A 9,918-nucleotide genomic window follows, 5' to 3' on the forward strand; every position below is an offset into this window, starting at 1 on the left:
GGTCACCCAGCCTTATCTCCCAGCCTGAACCCCTGTCCTGCCTGCCATAAACTTGTCACCTGTCACTATCTAGTCACCCTGGGCCTAGTTTCCCTGGAGGGTACATGACCCCTCATTACAGCAGGGATCATTAGATCAGGGATGGGCCCTGCTATGTCTCGATGGGGCCCATAAAGCTGCCAGCCCAGGCCCAGCTGTCCCAGCCCTGCTACAGCCTCCTTCCTCTTACTCCACACAGGGTCCCCGAGCATCCTGTGTTCAAGTCCCTGCTCTTCCTTTGACTCAGGGATGACCTAGGGCAACTTTCTTACTCCTCTCTGATTGCAACTTCCCGATCTATAAAGTGGCGATGGTAACCCTGCCCTGCTGACCTCTGCCAATAAACAGTTATTGGGCCAGAGGCTGCCCAGCCCAGACTTTCACAACCAGCCTCCTGGTGCCTTGGGTGTAGCCACTGGCCCATTGCGGATGCAGAAATGGATCACAGTTCTCATCCTCTGGGGATTTTCACGCCATGTCTGGAACAGGAGGGAGGCACTCGGGGAGCTACAGGGCTTTGAGATCAGACAACCCTGGATCACTTGTGGCTTTACCCACTTGCTTTGTGACATCAGCCAAGCCTTGGTTTTCTTCATCTGTGAAATAAAAATCATACCCCTATCTTGCTCATATGTTTCTTTCTATTCTTTTCTTTTCTTTTTGACGTGGACCATTTTTAAAGTCTTCATTGAATTTATTACAATATTGCTTCTGTTTTATATTTTGTTTTTTTGGCTGCGAGGCACATGGGATCTTAGTTCCCCAACCAGGGATTGAACCCGCACCTCCTGCATTAGAAGGCAAAGTCTTAACCACTGGACCACCAGGGGAGTCCCCCTTATAGGTTTCTGATTCTCATGATTCATTGTGAGAACTCAAGTGACTAAAGCCTGAGGAGGGCTGACCAGGGGCCTGGGTACATTAGCACACTTCACCATGACCTCTATCTAAGTAGACGTCCTTTCACCTGGATTGAACATGACCCTAGGCAGGCATGGATGTGACATTGAGTGGAAGCGGACACTGAGCTAGGCCCAGGGAGGGGCCCTGGCACATCCAGGCTCCTCTTGGTCTCCCAAGACCTAGGGAGGGGTGAGGAAGGCTGAGGGACAAGGAGGGAAGCCCCAACTGCAGGGACCCAAAAAGGTGAGATTCAGATTCAGCCTCTCCTGGGACTCTGATGGGCTTGGGGTGGAGACACAGGGGATCAAGACGCTGCGCTCCTGGTGTTCATAGGTCAGAGGAAGGCCTAGGACATATCCCTTAACAGGAGACTACCAGGTCTGTGATCAGGGGGTGAGGTGGGCAGATGGAGAGAAGGCAGAAGCTTAGAATATGTTTTGGAGCAACACTGCCCTGGATTCACATCCCCACCTCACACTCACCCTTCCCTCAAGCTCAGTGTCCTGATCAGGAAAATGGGGATGAAGACAGTGCCTCCCTCACATGTATGGTTAGGATTCAACTAGATAATGCTGGGTAAAGGGCCTGGTGGAGGTCCAGGCACTTAGCAAGCGCTCAATAAACCTCAGCTGTTAAGTATAACTGTTACGGGTAGGAATAGCAGATGCCCATGGTGTTATAGGAGCCCAGAGGACTGGCACCTGGCCCAGCCAGTGGGTGGGGAGCTGGGGGCAGGGGGAGGGGGAGGCTTCCTGGAGAAAATGAGACTCAAGCTGAGTATTGGAAGACACACAGATGTTAACACGAAAAGGGAAGGGAAATCCAGGCAAAGGAAACAGACTGAGAGAAGGCATAGAGGTGGGGTGAGAGGGAGAGTGCTCAGGGATGAGGCTGGAGAAGTGCTTGGCCCCAGAGAGAGCAGACTGGTATGTTGGGATTAGAAAGTTGGACTGACCTTTCCTTTTTTTTTTAACAAATTTATTTATTTTTGGCTGCATTGGGTCTTCGTTGCTGCGCGCGGGCTTTCTCTAGTTGTGGTGAGTGGCGGCTACTCTTCGTTGTGGTGCACAGGCTTATTATTTCAGGCTTCTCTTGAGGCTTCTCTTGTTGCAGAGCATGGGCTTCTAGGCACGCGGGGTTCAGTAGTTGTGGTGCACAGGCTTACTAGTTGTGGCTCACGGGCTAAGAGTACAGGCTTAGTAGTTGTGGCGCACGGGCTTAGTTGCTCTGCAGCATGTGGGATCTTCCCGGACCAGGGCTCAAACATGTCCCCTGCATTGGCAGGTGGATTCTTAACCACTGTGCCACCAGGGAAGTCCCCTGATCTTTCCTTTGATAAGGGGTAGATATCAAGATCCTGATTTTTTTTTTTTTTTTTTTTTTGTGATACGCGGGCCTCTCACTGTTGTGGCCTCTCCAATTGCGGAGCACAGGCTCCGGACGCGCAGGCTCAGCGGCCATGGCTCACGGGCCCAGCAGCTCTGCAGCATGTGGGATCTTCCCGGACCAGGGCAGGAACCCGTGTCGCCTGCATCGGCAGGCGGACTCTCAACCACTGCGCCACCAGGGAAGCCCAAGATCCTGATTTTATAGGCCAGGAAATATTCTCAGAGTAACTCGGCCATAGAAAGAGACAGGGATCCTCAGCTACCTTGAGTTATGGAAGAGAGAGCTGAGGCTCAGAGAGTGTAGTGACTCACCCATGTTACCCAGCAAGGAAAGAGCAGAGCTGGGATTGGAACCCTAGTCTCCTGCCCCGCCCCCATTCTCTTTCCATGCCATCTCATCCCCCCACCACACACACCTTCCTCCCATTGGAGCCCCCAGCCTCCATCTCCCCTTGCTTTCTGCACCTGCAGAGTCCCCTTCAATTAACAGGGAAACGTTTGCAGAAACTCCAGCTTTTGTGTCCCTGGATATTGAGATTAAACCTACATGCAAAGGGAGCACATGCAGGGGCTTCCCTGGTGGCACAGTGGTTAGGAATCCACCTGCCAATGCAGGGGACACGGTTTCGATCCCTGGTCCTGGAAGATCCTATATGCTGCGGAGCAGCTAAGCCCGTGCGCCACAACTACTGAGCCTGCGCTCTAGAGCCCGTGCTCTGCAGCAAGAGTAGCCACCGCAATGAGAAGCCTGTGCACTGCAATGTAGAGTAGCCCCTGCTCGCCGCAACTAGAGAAAGCCAGTGCACAGCAACGAAGACCCAACGCAGCCAAAAATAAATAAATAAAATAAATAAATTTTAAAAAAAGGAGGGGAGCGCGTGCAAAGTGGGCTCCACCATTCCGGAACCTGGATCTCTGCCATAATCTAGCAGAGACAAGAAAGCACCTCTCCACCCAGCATCTTTGGAAGCTGCAGTCCCTCTTCCCTGGTCGTCACACCCACCCTATTTCTCTGGCCTGTAGAGAGAACCCCGGGGGAGCAGGAAGGGGGGAACAGAGAGGAGCTATCATGGGGGCAGGATTGGGGCCTCCTTAGTAGAGAGGTTTGTGGAAACTTCTACCCCTGAAAATTTTGAAATAATGGTAGCAGCAAGAAGCATGGAATAATCCAGCAATGGAGATGCCATATGTCTGTTCCTGCCCCGTAGAGAGTTCAGGAAAACTCCCCCACGGCTGTCCCTCCCCTCTCAGCCACAGGAGCCGGATCACACCAGCAGGAGGCCGGGGTCAGAGCTGCTTTCGGTTTTCCAATGTAGTATTTATATATATTCTGGTTTGGGGTGGAAGGAGCTCTAAAGAGGGTGATGAGGGTGGAACCAGGTGGGGAGAAAAGGCAAGAGCCACATAGGCTGCCTTGGGGGGTGGGGGGGAAAGCGAAAATTCCCTCCTCAGTTAAATGGTATGGCAACACGGAGAGAACAGGCTCTTTTAAGGGTTTGTGTGTCTGTTAACTTCTTTTTCTCTGGTTATCCGGATAATACCTACTCATTGTAGAATATTTGGAAAGAAGCAGGGGAAAAAATTGCAGATAACCTTGTCTCCCAGAGGTAACCATTTTACAGTTTAACATATTTTTTAAATTTTTATTTATTTATTTTTGGCTGCGTTGGGTCTTCGTTGCTGTGCACGGGCTTTCTCTAGTTTCGACGAGCAGGAGCTACTCTTCATTGTGGTGCACAGGCTTCTCATTGTGGAGGCTTCTCTTGTTGCGGAGCACAGGCGCTAGGCACGCGGGCTTCAGTAGTTGTGGCACAAGGGCTCACTAGTTGTGGCTCCCAGGCTCTAGAGCGCAGGCTCAGTAGTTGTGGTGCACGGGCTTAGTTGCTCCGCGGCATGTGGGATCTTCCCCGACCAGGGCTAGAACCTGTGTCCCCTACATTGGCGGGCGGATTCTTAACCACTGCGCCACCAGGGAAGCCCATTTTAATGTATTTTTAAGAAAAAATATTTTAAAGAAAATAGTCAATCACCCCCACCTTAATCCATCTGTTTCATTTTTCCAACTTCTCTTTCAAACTTAATCTATATGCAAAACACTATTGACATAGTTCTGCTTTCTAACCTTCACCTTCCAGTGTCAACATGAGTCCATGTTACCTCACAGCCTCTGCAACTGTCATTTTGTGGTTCCACAACGTACACGGCTTGTGCCATCAGCTTACTTTCCATTGTAAGTAACACTGAAGAGAGTATCTCCCCGCTGGAGAGGCAGGGCCACAGACTGGGGAAGGAAACCAGGGGTCCCAGATCCTTTCCCCAGCTCCTCATTGAGAAAAACTACCTTCAGTTTATGAAAATAGTTTGGAGGTGGGGTGAGGGTCCAAGGGACCCCCAGAGGCCAGTTAAAGAATCTGAGTCAGGGCTTCCCTGTGGCGCAGTGGTTAAGAATCCGCCTGCCAATGCGGGGGACACGGGTTCAAGCCCTGGTCCGGGAAGATCCCACATGCCGCGGAGCAACTAAGCCCGGGTGCCACAAGTACAGAGCCTGTGTTCTAGAGCCCACGCTCTAGAGCCCACGAGCCATAACTACTGAACCCGCGTGCCACAACTACTGAAGCCCGCGCGCCTAGAGCCCGTGCTCTGCAATAAGAGAAGCCACTGCCTACACACCTCAACGAAGAGTAGCCCCCGCTCGCTGCAACTAGAGAAAGCCCGCGCGCAGCAATGAAGACCCAACGCAGCCCAAAATAAATAAACTTAAAAAAAAAAGAATCTGAGTCAGGAGTTCTAACTCTTTGATCTCTGAAGTACCTGTAAGATAGGGAATATGGGGGGAGGCACGGTTCAGGGGGTAAGGAGTGTGTTTCTGTGTAGATTTGCGGGGTAGAGACGGTGTGAGAAAAAGTGTGTGCCTGCGGGCGCCTCCTCTTACCGGTGTGTTTGCACAGCAGCGCCCTCTGCTGTCCCTGCTCCCCCAACAGTCCTGTACCGTTTACAGTTTGAAAGTCCTTCCCCCTAACTTTAGTCTATCTTTCCCCATATTTCTTTTTCAGTTGTGCGGAGCACAATAAAATCGCATTCAAAGAGTTGAAAAACAATTCTTATATTGTTTTTCTCATTCCTATACCCATTGCCCATTTAGCTCTGATAAAAAAAACAAATTCACCTGAGTAAATTTTAAAGATCTTATTGGCTTTATTCAATGATTCATGAATTGGGCAGCATCCAACCTAGCAGATGGAAAGGAGCTCCGAGGAGCTGTACAAAATGAAAGACTTGTATAGGCAGAGGGAGCGGGAACAAGGAAGTTATACTAGACAGAAAAGCAGACTGGCTGTGGCAAGGGCACTTTCCTTTAGAGAACGGTAGGGGTCGTTCAGAATGAGGCAGATTACTTAACTAGTGCTGGTTAGGCAATTCCTGACTGACTTTAAGATTCCATTTTGGGGAGAGATGAATCTAAGTTAACTCTCAGTTGGGCGATGTGGGGCTAAGCATAAGTGACTCCATTTGTCTTGTTTTTAACAGTCCCTTTCAGGAGACTTCCAGGACGCTACTGTCATGTGCAACCTCATTTAATCTGAACTACTCTTAGGTGTCATAGGGAAACTGAGACAAGAAATTGAGAATGTGTCAGCAAGTCCCCTAAAGACCCCATCCTAACCACTTCCTTCTGGAAGTGACTCCCTGGCCCTGGCTCACCCATGCCCTGGGAACAGATGAGGGTGTCAGAGCTACAGATAGAAGCTGAGATTTAGCAAAGCTGCACAGATAGCTCACCTCCCCACCTCTGATAACAGCTCCACATGGATACCTGGGGGATGGGTAGATCAATCTGCCCTGACTCTTCTCTTATTGTGGCAACAGAGGACGGGGGTGGCCGTGGTTCTGCTGTAGTAAGTAACCCCAAAGTTAACCTTGAAGGATAAAGTTTATTTAATGAATCCCATGTGGGATGGGTAGGGGCAGGGCCGCCTTCAAGGGCATGGGACTTGTATAGTTGCACAGGGGCTGCACTTGGTTTAATGTTCTGCTGTCGCCGTCTTGAAATTCTTAATTTTTGAACAAGAGGCTCTGCATTTTCATTTTGTAGCAGATCAGAGTTGGGGGCGGTGACGTGCAACGGAGTCCTCGGCTGGCTTCGGTTCTACTTTCTCGCAGGAAACGTTCCACACTCGCTTGCCGGAAACCCACGGCGCCGCGCTGCTGCCGCCCCTGCCCTCGAAGACGGCGGTTCTACGTGCCGGTTCCCGCCTAGGCCTCCGGAGCGCTGCCGGCTCCGTGCAGAGCTGCGTGACTCTGGGGCGCGCGCCACTCCCAGCCCGAGCGCCGGCAACCCGGGTCAGCCTCCGCTGGGAGGTAGTGACGGGCGCTTTCCGCAGGCTCGGCTCCCCTGGAACGTGCTGGACAGCACCCGCAGGCCCTGCGCTGCAGACTTCTGCCTCCACTATCTGGTTTCACACCGTGCCCTGGGCTGAAGATCAGAAGGTGTAAGAAGGCCCCGAGCTGCGTGCGGTCCTGGAAGACCGTGCAGGGGCACAGCGGAAACGCAGGTGCGGCAGGGCCCTCCCAGGGCTCGCTGGAGTACACGAGCCCGGCGTGCTGGCTCTTCATTGAACCGTCTGAGCCCTCATTTCTGAACTAGCCCCAGCTTCTTTGGGCTTCCCAGATTACCACCATTGCGATCTACACCCTCAAGGGCAAAAAATCTGGACCGGGAGATACGGTACTCTACATTGGGAACAGCTGACACCTTCCTTCTTGCCCAGTCTTTGGGAGGCACGGAATGGGGACGCCCACACGAGCTGGGGGTCACCCAGAGTCGAAGGAGGGCATATTCACTGTGTGAAAGGTACATGCGAGGAATTCTAGGGATTTTTCTCTCCTGCCTTGCAGGTAGCAGAGTCTGCACAGCTTGGATGCTTGTAAGGGGGTTGAGTCCGTGAAAACTGAGGGAGCCTTCCCAGTCTCACCAAACAATTCACAAGACAGGTTTGGAGTGGGCAGGGACTATGTCCATAATGTGTGAGTTCCTACCAGCCCCAGGGCAGAGTATGAGATTCGAGTTTTGCCCACCTCTCCCGCGGTCCCTGGGTCTGGTCAGATCATGGACATTCTCTCAGGCAAGCTCGGAGCTCCTGCGTGCCTCCAGTTCAAACCGGTGATGGTCTGAATTGTTGAGGCAGACGATGACCCATGCGGGTTATTGGACCAGTGTGAACATGCCCTGGAGTTCGGGTCGGATCCTGAACAGGGGACGCGTCTTCTCCTAGGGGGCGGAGGCCTTGGGGGAACTTCAGCACCATGGGATGGACAGCACCCTGGAGGTGCAGGCCTAAGCCCAGTAGGGGCTGTGAGCGCCCAACTCCCCCATCGCGAGCTTTAGGGTGGGAAGCCAGGCGGAGGGACGGTCCGGACGGAGCCGAGCTCCTGGACCCGGGCTTCAAGCCCCAGAGGCTGTGTGGGGCTTGGGGCCAGTGCTCAGAGGATAGGGCCCGAGTTTGAGGTCCCTGCTGAGGGGGAAGGAGACGGGGAGGGAGCCAGAGCCGAGCTAGCCTGGGAAAGCTGGTGTTCCAGAACCGCGGAGCCGACGGCTGAAGGCGAGTCCTGGTCAACCCTCCTTGAGCCTCCATCCGGTTCGCTTGGAATTCCAGTGTAGACGCTGACTCTGGTGTTCTCTACGACAGAGCTCTGGCATTCGCAGGCCCAGGTATGCAGCCTCCACTACCCGCCCCCGATTAGAAAGAAAGATAAGGGCATCTCTTGAAGGGAAATGGAGATGTGGAAGGGCTATTCCAGGGGAAGGAGGCAAGGCACTCGGCAGAGCTGACCTGGTGACCGCGAGGAAAGTTACAGACTTCGAGGAACCGTATAAATGACCCTTCATAGGGTTCAGATTACGCACCTCACGAAAGCAGAGCCGCCTCCCTGAAGCCGAACTGTCCCCAGCGCCTCCGGGGGCCGGTCGTAGGGCGTCCCTGTCGGACTGCAGCCCCCGGACTGAGCGGACAAAGGCGGAGGGGAGGCGCTTGGGATGGGCGGCAACTTGTGGCTCTGGGAGGGCTAGCGTGCAGGTGGCGCGGGAACCCTGACAGGTGCCCCTCTCCCAATCCCAGGGCCAGGATGAAACCCAGGGCTCCCACTAAACATGACTCCATCTAGACACAATGCCCCATCCCCTGAACTTGCATTTAAGGCACCTATCACACCCCACTAATTCATCTCTGGCCACATCCACTCCGCAGGCAGTCCCAGGGTTCCACCTCCTCGCTGTTTTGGCCTCCTCGAATTTCTGATTCCACCCACCCGGAACACCCTTCCTAGTCAGGCTTGAAGATCCCCTTTCTCCTGAAATGTCCTAGTTCCAACACCTCCAGCTGGGCAGCATGTGCCGGGTCCTCTCCTCTGCCCAGGCTCCCTGGTCTTGTGGCAGATGTCACTCTGCGGGTCTCTCCTCTCTACCTTGGTCTGTCTCTCTCAACCCCAAGGCCCTGAGTTTTCTCAGGTCAGGAACCAGCTTGGCTTCTCCTACAGTAGTACTACACAGTAGGAGCTCCACAAATATTTGTCAGTGAAGGAGGCTTGTCTTGCTTTACTCAGCGTGGGTAGCATGGACTGGGGAAAGGCGGGCTCCTGAGGGCCAATGGCTCAGGATCGCCCCAGGGAGAGTCTCGGTGAAATGACTGCCCCCCTGATCCAGCCACTGGTCCCAATCTTGGTTTATCCAGTTGTAGGATGTATTGGCAGTGTTATGAAAATGACATGATGGGGGAGAACCTTAGGGTCTCAGGCATTCTGAATTTATTTTACAGATAGGCTACAGGCCCAGAGACGGGGCTGTAATTTGTCCCAGGCCACATAGCAAGGTAAGGCAGGGCCAATGCCAGAGGTTTTTTAAAGATGAACAGATGGGGAAAAGCAATTTCCAGCCCCAGAAAACTGAACTGAGGAAAACCTGGCTGCAGTGTGTGTTACTGCTCAAAAAGCTTCAGCTTTCCAACCCTGGCCTGGCAGGATGGCTCCTGCAAAGAAGGGTGGTGAGAAGAAGGGCTGGTCCGCCATCAACTAGGTGGTGGCCAGAGAATACACTTTCAACATTCACAAGCACATCCATGGAGTGGGTTTCAAGAAGTGTGCCCCTCAGGCACTCAGAAATCCGGACATTTGCCATGAAGGAGATGGAGATTCCAGATGTACGCATTGACACTAGGCTCAACAAAGCTGTCTGCGCCAAAGGAATAAGGAAGGCCCCATACCATCTCTGTGTGTGGTTGTCCAGAAAACATAATGAAGTTGAAGATTCACCAAACAAGCTCTATACGTTGGTTACCTATGTACCCGTTCCCACTTTCAAAAATCTACAGACAGTTAATGTGGATGAGAACTAACTGTGCTTGTTCAATAAAGTTATAGACACCCGCCCCCCCCACCCCAAAAAAAGCTTCAGATGTCCCTGGCCAGGGTGAGACCACTGACATCATCCAGAAACACACAGGCGCTGATCCCGGGTTTGCTGGGCCAGGATAAACGAGGGACTGTAGAGACCGTTTTTGTCCCACTCATACATTTTATAAGACCCAGAGAGAAT

At 52.7% G+C, this 9,918-nt stretch overlaps 1 pseudogene; it reads left to right on the forward strand.

Moving 5' to 3' along the window:
• The first annotated feature begins 9,345 nt into the window (after window positions 1-9,345).
• On the forward strand, window positions 9,346-9,718 carry LOC114889513 (annotated as a pseudogene).
• The last annotated feature ends 200 nt before the right edge of the window (window positions 9,719-9,918 follow it).

This window comes from Monodon monoceros, unplaced genomic scaffold (assembly GCF_005190385.1).
Source record: "Monodon monoceros isolate NGI ecotype Baffin Bay Population unplaced genomic scaffold, NGI_Narwhal_1 Super_Scaffold_9, whole genome shotgun sequence".
NCBI classification, from domain to species: domain Eukaryota; kingdom Metazoa; phylum Chordata; class Mammalia; order Artiodactyla; family Monodontidae; genus Monodon; species Monodon monoceros.